This window comes from Drosophila arizonae, chromosome 5 (assembly GCF_054131065.1).
Source record: "Drosophila arizonae isolate 15081-1271.41 chromosome 5, UAZ_ARI_1.0, whole genome shotgun sequence".
NCBI lineage: Eukaryota > Metazoa > Arthropoda > Insecta > Diptera > Drosophilidae > Drosophila > Drosophila arizonae.
Genome location: NC_142925.1, coordinates 1,420,386 through 1,437,965, shown reverse-complemented (window position 1 = coordinate 1,437,965; position 17,580 = coordinate 1,420,386). Strand labels below are relative to the sequence as shown.

Below are 17,580 nucleotides of genomic sequence, written 5' to 3'. Positions count from 1 at the left end.
GCAGCAACAGCAGAACCATCCAAGCCTCATCGAAATGCAGTGCACAGCATTTTTAATAAGTCAATTTCGCTTGCCTCTCACACAGAGTGAAGGTCAAACTAGGCAACTGAGCTGGAGGTTGCTGGTTGCCACGTAATAGCCGGCTTATTTATCGAGTTTTCTCGACTTGCTGGCGACACTAATTAAATGTTCAACCAAGCTTACTGAATCAAAACAACAAAGATCTCAAAAATAAAGCGCGACATGAAAAAATTATATACATATACTATATATAAATAAATATGTATAGATGTAACAATAATAATACAAATGGGTATAATTATAATAATAATAAAAAATATAAATTTAAAAAAAAAAAAAAAACAATATAAATATTTAAAATAAATAAAAAAAAAATTAATAATTAGCTAATAAAAATTGTGCTCTAAAAGACCATCAGAATACAAAAACCATAAAAAAAAAGAAAAAATAATATATATTTTATCAATATTTTAGATATTGATACTAAAATTTGCTTATTTATGCAATCAAAAATTTTTGACTGTAAAAAATCCCATGTTCTAGATTTCAAATTCATATATTTTTATTTTTATATGAGATCTATTGGAAAGTTTAAAAATCCACTTCAATTTCGATATTTTTCATTCACCTACTAAAACACTTCTCTCAGTGTAAGGGCAGTTAGTTAAGCAAGTTCCTGACTATATTGTGTATGTGTGTGTGTGTGTGTATGCATGTTTTGACAATCGTAAATTCAAGATATTGTTAAAAAAGTTTTCGAAAAGCATAAATCTGCTTCCACAACAACAACAAAACAATAATAACAAGTGGAGCTTTGGCCGCTAACGAGGGAAAGTCCCCTGGCTGAAATCATTGAAAAATAATGCCTATAAATATGCTAAGGAAATTGTCTGTGTGTGAGTCTGTGAGTCAGTGGCAGAGGCAGCGGCAGAGCCAGTTGCTGTCGTTGCCTCTGCGCTATATTCTATATTCTATCCTTTGTGCTGCCTCAATTGAGGCATATTCAAAGGCAAAACTTTTGCTACCAAAGCGAATGAAGGTCAACAGCGTAATTTGTTTACTTTATGCAAGCCACTTTGCCCAGTTATAACTCGCTCTCTGTGTGTGCGTGTGTGTGTGTGTGTCTGTGAGGATGGTCGATGGGGGTGGCAACGCTTCGTTTCATTTGCAGAGTGAAAGCACTACAATTATCTGTGCTCGCTCTGGCATAGCCTGAAGCCGCGGCACATGCCGCAGATTAATCGAACAACCATCAACTGTCAGCTAACTGATTATTGTTAACTGGGCTCAAAAAGAAAAACAAAACCTTCTAATTGCTGGCTATCGGCTAAAAAGCAATTAGCCAGCAATTATCATTATAATTTGGTTAATGGACGGCAGCTAACGACTGCATAATGCTGGCTCATTAACCTTAAAATAGTTTGACTCCAATGAGATTATGATAGGCTGGAGTTATCATATAATGTGTTGATTTTCGAGTAACCTAAGAGCTAATTAACCTAAATAACTGCAAAATATAAGAAATTGCGCTTCTTCCTTATAAAAGTTGAAAACAGTCGGGTATCTTCTAGTTGGGCAATTCTGACTAAAATAGTCTTAATGGTTTGTTGATATATCTTTAAAGGAGGAGTACAGAACTTTGTATGAAATATTTATGCTTTTTATCGGGAAATGGTATATTGATTGTACATAGAGTGCTTTCCTTGATGAAATAATGTATCGATGGTATAGGGAGCCTATGTGGTGTATATAGAATATATATCTCTATTTTCTAAAGGAATGGGTAGAGAGTAAAAGTAAAGAGCATGGTTTCATTTCGTGTAGTGCAGTGTAGTGCAGCTCTACCACTTTATTGACGTCCCTCTCTCTAATCTCTTTATCGGCCTCCATACAGACAACCAATATCAGCGCATCATTCAAACCTTTCACTTCGTAAACGAGTATAAATCGAGCAATATTTCTGCTGGATTCCTATGCAATAACCTGACGCACGCCATAAAAATGCCAGCATGAGCTAATAGAGCGCGCGTCCATTAACTTTATATATGTATGTTTATGAAAAGATGCCAAGATGCCCAACCGTGGCCCCTCGGTGGCTGTTTTGAGCCGCGAGCTCACAGAAAAAAAAGTGCAAAAATTTGTTTGCATTCCTTTTGTTAGGGTACAGGAGCTCTTTGGCTTTCTAGCCTGGCAACGAGTAGCAATAAATGGGGAAAAAAATATTATATAAGAAACGGAAGTACTCGAAGGCGACGGAAATACAATATGAAGTTGGCCTATCAGTTGAGTTACTTAGCCAACATTCTTTTTTATGGCTTCAAATAATTGTGAGGAAAAATGAAAGAGAGAAAACAGAAAAACGAAAGTGAGACGTACAACGAAATTCTCGTTAAAAGCATTTTTCAACTTTCAAGTGCTTTTGGGTAATTACTCACCGGAAAATATACAACTTCTTTATTTTTTGGGAAATTAGAGCAATTAAATTGTGAAGTGTGTGCTATAAAATAGAGCAGTTATTGATAGACTGCAAGGGGAATTTCTAGCTTTTTTAAAAGAAGTTTTAGAAAACTTGAGCAAAATATGGGCAAATCAAAAGAAATGAAATGTTGATTGATTTATAAACTATTTGATTGACTAATTGAATGATAGACTTGAAAGTCTTTATAATCAAATTGAATTGTTTCTTTGAGTTCAGACTTGATTGACTGAGAGTAAAATTGATTTCATGATTTGCTATTATAAATGTAAAATTCTGTTCAAGCTCTTCTAGGCCGATTTGAATAACTGATGCTGCAACAAATATCATTAAATTTGTATTTTATAATTGAAAATTTATGTATATTTGAAAAACCTTTTGACTTGGTAAGCCTATTTAAAATAATTATTCCGTGTCTTTTATGCTCATACAATTCCATAGAATTTTTATGGCTCGACAATTGCACATTGTGTAAAATTATCCAGCTCTGTTGAGCGACTTCGTTGTGCTATCATTGAACGAATTTCATGCTCTACAATTTATTTCATTTTTTAGTATTATTATCTCATTGCCAACTGTTCTCTTTGCCGCATTTTTGTCGTGGCTTGTGTAATCGCTAAAAGCCATTGTGAGTGGTCTCTGGAAATGGAATATCGAAAAGTGCGCTTAAAGCACCGCTTCATTAAATAAAAGAAGAAGAAGAAAAAATAGAGCCATTCGATTTGCTAATAAGCCAAACAGAGATAATGATTCGCAATGTTGGCCTCTCTGCGAAAGTGCTTCAAGTTTTAATTAGAAACAGTCGCAGCGAAGCAAACAGTAATTAACAGAACCATAAAAAAAAATACAGAAAACACAAAATGGGAAATACAAATTAAAAATTGTATTTGCGAGAAATAGAATTTGAATAGAAAATGAATGAATTCAATGAGGAAGCTTTGATAAAAGCAGGAATTTTGGATTTGTCAGCAAATATGTGACATTAGAGAGAATGAGAGAGAGAGATAGAGAGAGAATATTAGTTTTCACAACTAGAAATATATAACTAACTGAAGGCATCTGAGCATAAATGAATTACTATCATAGCTATACTCTGCCCACCTTATATACCAATTGCTATGCTTTTCCTGCTCTCAAGTTCTCTTTGCATCATTTCATAGAGTAGCTGCTAGTCCATCAGCCTGGCGCTCTAATTTTTCGCTCTATTTTTCTTCTATTAATAATTATTTCATTCCATTTACTCGAATGCTAGGCATTTCAATATTTTCAGCTGCTGGGCTTTGCCTTCTACACTGTTTTATGCTCGCTCTGTGTCAAAAGTGATTGTAATGAGTTTTTGATATGTGCCACAGAGCAAGGGAGAGACACCAAAGACCAGAGGGCAGACTAGAAAGCCTCCTCTCCTCCTCTCTTTGCCTGTCTCGCTTCTCGCTAAATTTATGACTGTTTCTTGTCAATATTACAAATATTGTCACACCGACAGCTGAGCTGAGCCTGTCAAATTGTCAAAAATATGTATGTGACTGACATATGTCCATCTCTATAAATAAATAAAAATTTTTTTGCATATGCATATATATTTTCTAAAAATGAAATACTTTAATTCTACACACACATTTCCTTTTTGGCATTGACTATGCCCTCACTATTATAGTTAGAAAGTAGGAGATATTGTTGGGGTAGTCTGTGAAAGTGAAGGGTATTGCATACCCGAGCACTTGATAGCGTTTAACGAAAACACGGAAAAGTTTTTTCTTTTTCTTATGTTGCTGTTTACATTTAGAACACGCGCCCAACGGCTATTTTTGCGTGCTTCAGCAGCAACAACAACAACAACAAGAGACACGATAAGGCAACAATGGAAGCTGGAAAACATGGGATATGCAACTACTGAATACTCGCTCAAAGTGATGTGAACGATTTGAAGTGAGGGAATGCAGACGTTCGCTATGAACTGGAAGCTTTTTAATAGCATAATTATATGAGAGCTGATATGAGTTATTTAAGAGATCATGAACTAATGCATTCCACTGCATTGTTCTATTCTGTTCGACTGAACCAGATATAAATGTGAACATAGTGTAAATCACTATATTGAAACTTGTAAATCAATTGAACAATCTAGTTCACAAACTGTAAGCTAAACTATGAAACTATGTCATACAAAAGAGCCAGAATATCAACTATGATTTTCCCCCTTTATTAGTGAGTCAGTAAATGCAATGAACGATCTAGTTCACAACTCAAAAGTGAACGATTAAACTAAACTATTCCATTAAACTAGAATTGCCAGCTAAATAAACACCTTTATAGGTAAGCTTAGTAACAGAACTTGAACTAGTTCGTGGCTCGCGAATTGAACGAAATTTAGTTCAGTGTCCAACCACATATACCCCATTTCACCCAGCTCGAGCGCGCACAAACAAAGTTGTCTGTTGGTTCAGGCGTTGAGGCGCATGAGTTAAGTCGCGCGTAGGCGTGTCGCTGCCTCTTTCTTTTTTAATTTCTTTAAGAGCTAAACAGAAATGGCAAAATAAGCATAATTCCAGGCGCCATAAAAATAAAAACAAAAGCAAAAAAACACAAAAAAATAAAATAAAATTCACACAATTTGAAAAACGCAAACACTCAGCCACAGCCGCAGCCGCAGCGAAACAGCGAAAGTCTAAAGCTGAGAGCTTGAGGCGCTGTGAAGTGGGGGGCGTGGTGCTAGGGCAGCTACTAAAGCCGCCCAAAGCAGTCCGAAAAAAATGGCGGCAGCGAAAGTACAGCTGCAGCTGTTTAATGGCTGCTGTATGTGTGAGTCTGTGTATGTGTGTGTGTCTCAATGACTGCCACACTCACGCTGTGTGTGTGCTGGTGTGTGTGTGTGTCGGAAAATGAATTAAAAAATGTTTACGACTCGACCGCTTGATTTCCAGCACATTGCAAAGTGGTTGAGGCGAGCAGCACACACAGGGGCCAAGGAATTTGTTTCAGATCTCCGTCTTCCACGCTGACCTAAACTGCCTGCACTCTTCCGCTCGCTCACGCTTTAAGAAATTCCAACACATCGATGTGGCCGGCCAAAATAAAAAGGAAAGAAACGTGGATGGGTATATTGAGCAAGACCAACGAAGCACCACAACCACAACAACAACAACAACTAAAGCGAAGCGTGCAAGTGTTTGTGGCAGCGGTTTTACAATGCCACACGTTGTACCTATGCAACCAATTGATTTTGTATTAGCGTCTGCTGAGACGGGCTATTAAAGCTGTATATCGATTTAAATCGATTTCGTGGAAGTCGAAGAAGTTATCGGAAACAGACGTGGGGAGCCGAAGCAAAACATTTGAAATTAATAATTTAATGGACATGAGCCTCTTCAAATCATAGAGCTGTAGTTAAACGGGCAACAAGACATATCTACTTTCAAGATTGTGCAATATAGATCTATAGATCAGAGAAGAGAAGAAGAAGTATAAATAATTGGGAGAGAGTTCTGTTTGTAGATCAGCTCAGTTGATTGCTAGATATTTCTGTGTCCTGGTGCACAGCACAGTTGAGAGTGGGTAGAGGAAAAACCCATATACTATATTAAGTGGGAGCTTCGATATATATGTTCCAATGGATAGTCCATTCCACTACAATATTCCTAGCTGAATTCTGAAACAAAGATGCCCTTAAATTGGTTTTCTCTAGATTTCTTTACCAAATACCTCCCAGATTATATTTTAATATTCATTTACACTTTGTTGTTTATCTGTTTGCTTACTTATTAGAACTGTGCTTAACTCACATTATTTACTTATATTTTAATCGGCTTTTAGTGTCTCACGCCCACTTTTAATTGTCTTTGGCCTTGAAAGCACTCGCGATTACCATGCACAAACGACGAAAAAAACAAAAGAAAATAAAAAAGAGAAAAGTTTTAATTATTTCATTGCTTTCGTAGTCAGAAATATTTGCCACTTAAAGCCAACTCGTGGAGCAAATGATGCTGAGCCGAAAACCACATTTTCTACATTTTTTTAAAGCAGGAGAGTATATTGGCTTTATCGTTATCAATATCCGTATCTTTGCCGATTAACTATATTCATTCACAGCTAAAATCAGTTTTCCTATTAGCTCACTGAACTTGAACTTGATCGATAAATATCGGTTTCGATACAATTCCCCCTCTAACGAGCATTAGATAGTTGGTTCAGCTCGATTGCAACGGTTTTCGCCTGGTATTTCTTGTGTATTTTTGAGCTGGTTCAATTTAATAATTGAAAATGGAAACTGTGAATATAGAGGGAAAAAAGAAAACGGAAAATGGAAATGGAAAATCGGACAAGTGCCCAAGCGAATCCAAATTGACGACTTTCGAATGCTAATTTGTGTGCTGGCTAATTAGCTCGTTGTTTTTCCTAGATTTTTCTGTGTGTATGTATGTGTGTTTGTGCCTTTGTGTGTGGCAGCATAAATTGTTGCATTAACTGTAACTGTTGCAGCAACCAATTAACGTGCCATAAGCTCGGCCCATTAAGGGCGTCCGCAAAACAGTTGCCCCACAGCCAGTTGCAATTGCTGTTTAATTGAGCGCACGGCTGCCGCCCACAAAGCACATTGCATGTTGCATGTTGCACGAGAGAGAGAGAGAGAGAGAGGGAGAGCGGAGGGCGAACGCTGTTGAGCAATGTAAAACGCTGCGTAAGCCCAAAGCCAACAAAATGAGACAAAATGTTCAAAGAGCGCATAAGCGCCTCCATAAATTGCATGCAAAGCAAATCGTCGCATGCGGCTCGCCTCAAAGAGGGCAGTGGCAGAGCCATATACCATTTGACAAATTATTATCGAGTTGGCAAGCCCCACGGTTGGTCGGCTTAAAATTTATGCGCTCGCCAGGTAAACCGAGCCGAACAGCTAAAACAGAGACATCGAGCCAACTCAGAGCCAGACTCAGGCTCAGGACTCACGTTTCGCTGCCCCAATGGGCCGCAGTCTATTAAATCAGTTTCCCGAAATATGGACAGCGAAGGCGAACCAACAAAAAAAAATCGTAATATTTATGGCACGCATTTAGGCAGTGATAAAATATGACAAATGCCTAAAAATATATGCCAAGATGCTGCAATGGCTGCCGCCAAGCCCAGAGAACTTATCTGGGCACATGCATAATTTAAGTCAAATTGACAATAAATCAAAATACTCTCAGCAAATGTTCCGCCTCCCCACCTGCCCACCTTCCCCATCCCCCCTGCCCACCTGGCTGCCTGCTGCGGACACAGGTGCGAGCAGCACATTGCCAATGCCCAATTTTGATGGCCGCAAACGCAAACGCGGCGACAACAAGTGAACGCGTTCGGCTGCCCAACAATTCATTTCAAAATGCTTTTATAATTGTTATACACTATGAGGAAGTGAAGTACATTGGCTATGTAGAGGCGTTTGTGGATATTTTATTAAAATTTATTAACTAAACTGCTTAAGTGCTTTAAGAGTGAGGCAATCGTGGATGATTTTTGGAGAAATTTATAGAAAGTTGAATGTGAAGGTCAGTTTGTGATATATTTGATTGAATGATTGTCTGGTTGATGGTTTCTAAATGCAAGAGAGTGAGATAAATATAGAATGAAGCTCATGTGAAAAGCGAAAGATATAGAAACCAGGTAGCTATAATGGAAATAGATTTGTAGGACAGTCAGATCGTGAAAGCAAGAGAGAGAGAGAGAGAGAGACAGCGTGAGAGAGAAAAGGAGAGTAAGAAAGAGCGAAAGATGGAGAGAGTGAGACAGGAACAGACTACTTTGTAGCACAATAGCTATATCTATTTAAGAATACGTATAGACATACATATGGATATGTATATAAATATCCAATTTTATATATTGCCTATCTAATAATAGAGAAAAGTTTTTAGAAAGCAAATATCACTTTTAAGATATATCTGTGTGATGAATCTATAAAGAGATTTAGATTCTTTGATTTAGCGATTGGTTCATTGATAAAACTCCATCTATAATAAGCTACAATTATTATTGTACAATATTAAAATAAGCATATTTACAATATATATAAAACTTTAATGGCCAGCAAACGAAACCAACTCGACCTTAGATCCATCTTATTGCTCTTTAAATTCATTCCATATTCATGCAATTCAAATGTCTTTCGATGGCGCTCTCTTGTCACTGTCCCTCTAGAGCATTTCGCTTCCCATATAGACTTTCGCACTTAATTGGATGTTTTATACGTTGTTTAAAACGTTTCTGGCAGCGCCAAAATATAAAATATGTATGCGCACTCAATATGCAACGCGAATTTAGATTTATTTTAGACAATTTGATTGCCGATGGCCGCGTTTATTTTATTTTATTTTTAAGCTGCCCTCGAATGTCCAAAAACATATAAATCTGCGGCCAAAGCTAGAAAAATAAATGCAAAAAATATATAGATATACGGCAAAAAGGAAAAACTGGGTTTTTCGTACGTGTCCGGAAAATGTTGCAGTCATCGTTCGTCAGTTGAGTTGGTCAACGCATGCCGCAGCCCGTGACCCCTGCAGCGACCCGGAGCACAGCTGCTGCATGCAATTAATCAACGCCAGGGTTGCCAGGTAGTCAAAAAAAACATGAAATGAAAAAAAAAAAAAAAAATGTTTGAAATTGAAATCAGGCATTTTCAAGCTGCACAAATTGTCGACAAAATTAATACTCTAACGGAGTTAGTTTGTAAAATGTATAGAGGAATTGAAAAGCATGAAGAATGTGTAAGGTTTTTATATATTTCAGTTAGTCGAGATTGAACTATGTATATCCTATGATAGAGATAGAGAAAGTTGAGATATAGTATGACTGAAAAAACTGGCTGGGGCTAGCTATGATAACTATATCTATAAAGTATAATGAACTGTGTATAGGGCAATGATAAAAACTGAACAAGATATATGATTGGATTATAGTCATATCATGCTCTTCTAGGAAAACCTAACTTTCAAGTTTTCAGAAAAAATTAAAATGAGTTCTTAGCCTTATTTTCTATAAAATAATATGAGTGCAATATAAGTGCAGTAGAGTCTCTTTAATCTATACCTCTTTAATCTATAAAAATCGTTCTCGATAATTTAAATTTCTGTGTAAATGGAAGAAAAGGGGGCCATTTCGAAGCTATATAGAAATTTTTTGTTAAAGAAATCTATATAACTGTCCTGAAATGATGGAAGAATGGAACGAGAAGAATACATTGAGTAATTTATCGATGAAAGTTGGGCAAATAAAAATATATTTATACTTATAAATAACTACAAAATGCCTTAACAAATTGATAATACCCAAAATTCGCCTAGTGTATGCATAAGGGGTTTAACGATGTCTGCTGCGTGACATAGAACGCTGCTTGAATTGAATTGCAAAGGTAAGCAGACTAACAGGCGCCGACGAGCGCAGCCATTGAAGGTGCTCCGTGAAGACGAAGAGGTGTCTAAAAGCCGCTAAATATGAACGCGTTGCGCGTTGCATGTTGCGTGTGATGCGTTTGCTTGCTTACTAGCTGATGATGCTACTGCTCCTAGATGCTGCTGCTGCTGCTGCTGCTGCTTGGCGTGCTTGAAGCTGAAGCACCTTTCAGAGAGCAGCTGCCACTTCATTTTGTGCACTTTTTTTACGCTGGCTGCAGATACTTGCTGGGCTGTGCGGGGGCGTGGCACATCAGTCAAAGTGCAAGTGGCACTTGTTGCCACTTCATGCCACACAAAAAGAAGAAGAAGAAGAGGACGAACGGAAGCAGCAGCTGCTGCGGCAGCCAAAGCAAACGCTTGCCACCCACTCAAGTGGGCGCCTTCAAGTCGCCGCTAAAGCAGCTTGCCATTTTCTCAGCCAACAGCTGCAGCAGCTCTAGCCCCCTTCTAGCTCCTCTCTCTCAGCTCAGCTCTGGCTTGGCTTGGCTTGGTTTGACTGCTCTGCCACTCGCATTAATTGCATCAAAGCCAGGCAAAAATTTTGTGCAAATTCCGCTGGGCAAGTTTTTGGTCACAGCAAATAACAAGCATCTCATATGTCCTTGTAGCGAAGTCCTGCTGCAGCTGCATCTGCAGCTTTAACTACTCTCCAATTATTTTCTTACAATTTTGAATATCTGGCAAAAGCAACTTAAATTTGGCACCGAAACTCTCGAGCTGTCTGTGTCTGGCTGCGTTTTTAGTTTCAACAAGAGCTGTGCTGTAAGTGGGATGAGGATAAGATGATTGAGAGTCCTCTTCTTACATTCGTTTAGATAATATGAATATTTAAAATATTTTTGAATGCTATGTAAGAGATTTTAACTATGTTAAATTGAAAACCTTAATGGGAGAATAAATGCATGTTATATTAGATATTTATTTATCCAAGACGAATGAAGCTGTTATGAAGTCTACCTTTCTATATGGTATATAGCCCGCACAGGTCTATTTGTGGATAAAAATTCATAAGAAAGATTGTTTTCTACAGCTTTAGTATATACATATATTATATGCATACCTTTGAGTTAATCCCAAATTTCAGTAGACACGTTTCCTATTTATATGTTTCAGTATTCATGCAAGGCCCGTTGGTATGTTGAGAGTCTCTTTGAATGATTGTATTATGAGCATTCAATATTCAGTCCTTTAAAATCCATATATTATGGATCTTCTTACTTCTTCGATTTCTTAGTAAAATTTAAATATTACTTTGTCCTATCCTTCTATGCCTCACTTCAAATCATCGCTTTGGCTCTGTAACCTAGTTTGAAATTTGAGTTTCTGCCCTACCAAGCTTTCATACATACATCTAAGTTCTTGATTAGCTTAGCTTTAACTTTGATTCCAGGTATCTAAACTTTATTTCAGGTACTCAAACTACTTAGACTTTAATCCGCTTTGCAGCTCTAATATAAGCCGGATATGCTTGTGGCACATAAACTGAAATGAACAAACTGAAGAGAAATTTTTTTATAATCAAGAAGCCATATTTTGACTTATGGCTTGCGACATTGTTACTATAAAATACCCCTCTTCTTCTTCTTCAAGCCAACTTTATTCTGTGTGCATTGACTTTGAATGAGTTTTCTGCAATTTCATATTTCAAGAGAATCTCTTATGTTTGAATTTTCTCATATGTATATGCGTCTATCATCAATCTCATCCAGCAGCATTATCAAAAATTTTCCAGATATTCATTTATCCATAATTTGCTCTTCATAATATTCCCAACTAAAAACTGCTGAAAAGAATTTCACATAATTAGCTAAACATAATCAGAATCTCAGATAATGAACTAAAATTCCATGTTTATTATATGCACATGAACCAATCTAAATATCGTCTACTATATTTATGCAGTTCACTACTGAAAACTGCAAATAGATCGAAACATTTATTTTTATTGCTTTTAAACTCATTTCTTTGGGGCAAAATAAAAAATAAAAATCGAATATAAAATTGTCGTTTGGCCAATGCAAAAATTGTGGGCGAATGTTGCCAGAGTTCATGGACCAAATAACTGAGAGTGTGTCTATGTGTGTGTGTGTGTGTGTGTGTGTGTGTGTTTGTCTGTTTGTTGTTATTGTTGTTGTCATACCGCAAGGCCTGTCTCAGCTCTATTGCATTGTGCTAAAAGGATATGTGTGCAATTTCCCCGGGGAAATTTATGCAAATAAAAGAGCAAATAAATTTTACAATTTCATGTGCAGAACAACAAAATACAAGCAGTGTGCAGTCCGTCAATCAGTCAGTCATTCAATCATTCATGCATTCATTCATTTACTCACTCCTTCAATTCATTTGATTTGCATTTATTTTGTTTGGCTGGCCTCGAATTTGCTTTAACTTTTGCAAGGTTTTGGCTTTATTTGTCCAATTCAAGCTGTCTCTCTCTCTCTTGCTATCTCTGTTCCACATTGCATTTGGTGGCACACTGCTCATAAGTTGATTCATAAATTGCGACTCCCAGAAGACTCGGATCATTGGCGAATGCCTGGCATTTAACAGCTGTCTAGACACTCGACCTTAGTAGCTCATAATAATGCGCATACGTATTCGTTTCGCACTCATTCTGTGACGCGACTAGGTGTCTGTGTGTGTGTGTGGGCGTTACGTATATCACAAAAAAAAAAAAAAAAAAAAAAAAAAAAACTTTAATTGCTCAAAACGCCTTCAGCGTCAAACTTTTTTAATCATGAATGTGCGCATTTAACAGCTGGTCGACTTTTCATACGCACACACACACAGACACACCGCTACCACATGCACCCCCATCCTCACACACACACACACACACACTTGCACGATTTGCCTTTGGCTACGCATTTTCACACTCAACTAAATCCACAGAAATTTGACGGGGGACAACAAAATAGAAGCCACGACTAACAAATACCCCAAGCTTTTTGTTTATTTTTTGGAATATTGTATTAATCTCCTGATATCTTTGGGTATTTTTTTTCGTTACCCTAAACCCATTGAAAATGTATAATGATTCATTGAAAATAAAATGTTTATTAATTTTTTATTTCTTTTTTATTTTCAGTTAATATAAATTGGAAGCGAATCAGTCGAGGGTTCATATTAATCGTTCTCTCTATTTATTTTTATTTTTTTATTTATTTTATCTTTTTATTTTATTTATTTTATTCTTTTTTTTGTGTGTGCAAAATATAATGTACTATTTTCTTCGTGCCAATGAAATGAATAAAAGTAAGTTTCATATATCATATAATATATCAAATATAAAATTTAAGCTTAAAGCACTTAGAAAGCTTTTTAATGAAATAATTAATTTTATAAGAATATTAAAAAAAATTTTATGTTGAGAATACTGACAAAACTGTTTTCAAAACTTTTGTAATTCCATGAAAAAAAAAAAAAACATATATTTTAAATTGATTTTATTTCCTTTCGTTACAGATTATTTAAAAGTAAAGCGGAATTTATTATTCAAATAATTTTCTCTGTGAAAAATATTATTATTATTACTATTTTTTTTTTTTTTTTTTTGCATACCTGTTACCTATATATTGAGCATAATTACGAAAAATTTACAATTCTGTAATATATAAATATATATACAAAAATTCTGCAGAATTATTACAAACATTTATTATGACGGTAAGTCCAAACATTTTCATATTTTTCTTTAAAACAAAATAACATTTCTGAAAATATTTAAACAATGAATTTCATTCAAATTCAACAAGTTTTTATGTATTTTGATATTTTCAAATAACTCTTTGTCCAGTTTCACTCAAATTTTGTTTATAACTTGTTATCGCAACTTTTGCACCTTTTGTTATAGGGTATGCATATATATGTATATATATATATATAGATATGTATATATATAAGTATGTTTGTATGTAACGGAAAATGTTGTCAGCATACCTTCTAAAGTTTGTGGTTATTTTTGCCGCTGCTGCTGTTGTTGTTGTTGTTGCTAGTCTGTTTGTTTCAAATGGATTAGAAACAACTTTGTCTGCAGCTCCAAGCGCTGAGCGCCAAGCGCCGATAAAGTATGCAAAAATTATTGAAATTGAGCATTCAATTTATTTGCAAATAGCTTGCCATATATTTCGAACAGCTTTTGCTTTGTTTTTCCGCATACACATATGCATGTATGTGTATGTGTGTATATATATATATTTTTTTTCTACACAATCTCATATGTGGAAAATTACAGCAGAGCTGGCAGAAGGGGGTTAGACAAAAGTTTAAGGATAACTGAAATGTACGCACGAAGGCGCCAACATCTATTAAGCTTCAATGGATGAATCTACACATACAAGGATATATGAGGGGATACAAAAGAGTGCGTGTGTGTGTGTGTGTGTGAAGGCGTTAGCTGGCTGCTCAAATATGTATAAATTGAAATCAATAATTATTTCCATATCATTAGATGCCAAAAGCAAAATGAAATGAAAAGCAAATTATATGCTAAACAAAAAGTCGTAGATTTTTAGATTGCTTGAGTTTCCTTCAGGCACACACACACACACACACACATGCACAAAGCTATATTTGTATGATGTGTGCTGTCCTTGCGACAGATGTCCTTGCCTGCTCCTGCAAAACAATCGCAGGAATTTCTCTTTGTTTACCTCGCACAAGTGTGTGTGTGTGTGTGTGTTGCCATTGATTTGAAACGTTGGCCAAGTTAAATGAAAACTGGCCCCCCGCCGTGCACCAAGTTAATTTTTATACCCTGAACCCATTGAAAATGGGAAATCAGGGTATAATGGTTTTGTGAAAAGTATGTAACAGGCAGAAGGAATCATCGCAGACCCCATAAAGTATATATATTCTTGATCAGGACGACGAGCTGAGTCGATATAGCCCTGTCCGTCTGTCCGTCCGTCCGTCCGTCCGTCCGTCCGTCCGTCCGTTCGTCCGTCCGTCCGTCCGTCCGTCCGTTCGTCCGTCCGTCCGTCCGTCCGTCCGTCCGTCCGTCCGTCCGTCCGTATGAGCAAAAGGATCTCAGAAGATATAAGAGCTAGAGAGCTGAAATTTGGCAAGCATACTCGTGTATACCATAGGCAGTACAAGTTTGCTTTATTTTTTCGATAACTCATCCGATAACTTTTTTATCGAGAATAATCGAAAAATCGACAATGTTTTTTCAGCTTATTTTGAACACTTTTAGACCTGGAGACTTCAAATTTGCGTTGTATATAAAGTTAATGGATACAAAGATTTTGTAATTTACAGATTTTGGATACCACGCCCCCTTCGCCCCCAATTTGTAAAAAACGCATTTCAAGTACTAGAGACTTGTGCTTTGAAATGTACACACATTTAAGCCATATGATTACGCTCTAAAAGTTTCATTAAGATCGTATGTCTACAAAAGAAATTATTCAACAAATAAATTCTCGTTATATTGCCCACACTGCAGTGCAGCCCAAGCGCAGCCGCTGCTAGCTGCGCAGTTTGCAAAGCGCGTGCTTATACGTGCATGTGTATGTATGTGTGCATAAAAGAAGTCCAGAATGATTAGAATATCAGTTTGGAGGGTTCAGGGTATCTCCTAGTCGAGCAGTCTCGACTGGAGCCTTCTTACTTGTTATTTATGTGCAAAGTGTTTTGGTGAAAGGGGGCAGAACGCTTGCCCGACTAACAAACACCCTATAAATAATCTATAATCAAATCCAAATCTCTATTGTGTCGCAAGTGTTTATCTCTATTTACAATATATCAATTTAATGGACAGCAGCTGCTACCCCATTCACACCCCTCGAAGTCTCCAGGGTATATTTGTGAAAGCGTATGCATGCCGAAAATATTTTATGTCATGCAACCCTGAAAAGGTGAAAATTTGTGTTTTTGGGACAAAGTGTGGAAACAACGCACGTGTGCGCTGAGAGGGCGCCATAAGGAGCTGATTTGATGTGTCAAGCGATATAGATTTTATGCCAGACAAAAACAGAGTCATTCTAGAGATGCCCGCATATATAGTATATCTGAGTTAGTGTATTGCCACAGAAAATCGAATCATAGAACAGTTACGTTTATGGCCATGATGATGCACGAAGATATATATAGAAAGGCCAAGCCCTAGCAAAGCTAACTCTTTATGTAAATTTACTGTATACAATAAAAAAAAGGATATTCCTAATCATAATCAAAGCATACTTCCATAAAAAAACTAAAAATTATTGAGCTCATTAAACTTTTTTGACTACTCAATAAAAAACTTTTCACAGTATTTATTAGGATGAATAGAAATGGGTATCTCTATCCTTAAGTTGATTTTAGAAAAGAATTTAAGGTTTCGGTAGGGGTGTGTCTACATAAAATGATGACATTGAAAAGTTATTATTCAGTATAAAGAAAGTAATTTTTTACATTATAAAAGCTTTGGGATATTCCCATAAATAATATAAAGCCGCTTAACAGAATATTTCAACTAACTTTACTTCAATTTTATTCAAGTGAAGGGTATTCCCAGAATAATATACAAATAATTCTATATATATATTTATGACTCTAATATAAAGTCAATCGAAAGTTCTCATATGAAAAGGGTATTCTCACACAAACAATGAAATATATTTAAGAGATAATTTGAAAATTGGGTTACGTAGATTCCCACGCCACACTAAAACAATTTATGATATAAATAATAAGCAAGGATATAGTACACTCTAAAACAAAATAAAAAGGAAAATATAAAGGAGGGGTAGTCCCACGCACTTTCACAAAAGGCATGCATACGATATTTAATTCATAAGGAAGGCGTTATTCTCACACAAAAGTCAAACATAATATATGTATAGTATTTCAAGGGAGGCCCAGACAATTCCCACTCCAAGAGAAAATTTAGCTTTTCAATACAATTAAAGGCATTCCCAAGCATAAATAAAGCTATTACAGAGGAATTTTTCAAAAGGAGGTATTCTTTAGCAGTTAAATAAATTAAATTATTAATTGCATTTCAAAGTTCTCAAGGTTAGATTTTAAAATGAGGACAACAGAGCTCCGGTTGCCCTGGGAAAGCAACACGTAGCCTTCTAAGGCAGTCTAAGACCCAGTTGATTTGATCTTTCGGCAGATTAAAATTTAATGCTCGACAACCACGCGAAGCAAACAAAAGCAAAGCGAAAAAGTTTAGCACACGCTCAGCAAATAGCGGAACTTAAGGCGTGGAGTGTAATGTACACGAAACTGTGGCACGCTGCGTATACGTAACGTAAGGTAATGAGATGCTTATGCGGTATTTAATTAAAGCCAGCCAAAATGGTGGCCCACACACGCACACGCACACACACACGCACACACACTTCAGCTGGCATTGCAACAATCACAAAGGCATTAAACAACAAACTAACAGGCAACAGTCAACAATATTCAATAATTAATATGCGACTGGGCCACTTTGACCTCAATTTATCAAGTTTTGATTTATTGTGAAGTTGTAAAGTGCAAAACCTCTCTAACCTGTCGTTGCTCGCTCACAGTTGAGTTGAATGTGGAGTGGGATGGGTGGGGCTGGGGCTGGGCTGGAGCTGGGACGATTGGCTGCCACAAAGCGGCTACAATTTGGCTCAGAGCCAGGTAGCCAGGCAGCCAGTCAGCCAGTCAGCCAGGTAGCAAGGCAGCGGATATAATTGG

At 36.6% G+C, this 17,580-nt stretch overlaps 1 long non-coding RNA gene across 1 annotated transcript in view; it reads left to right on the top strand.

The window, feature by feature from the left end:
• The window catches only part of LOC149268357 (uncharacterized), a 123,461-nt gene that overhangs the window by 21,621 nt on the left and 84,260 nt on the right, over positions 1 to 17,580 (top strand). The window contains exons 2-3 of the long non-coding RNA XR_016270269.1: positions 13,007 to 13,173; positions 13,384 to 13,584. This is a non-coding gene — a long non-coding RNA (uncharacterized LOC149268357). The remainder of the gene's footprint in view (positions 1 to 13,006; positions 13,174 to 13,383; positions 13,585 to 17,580) is intronic.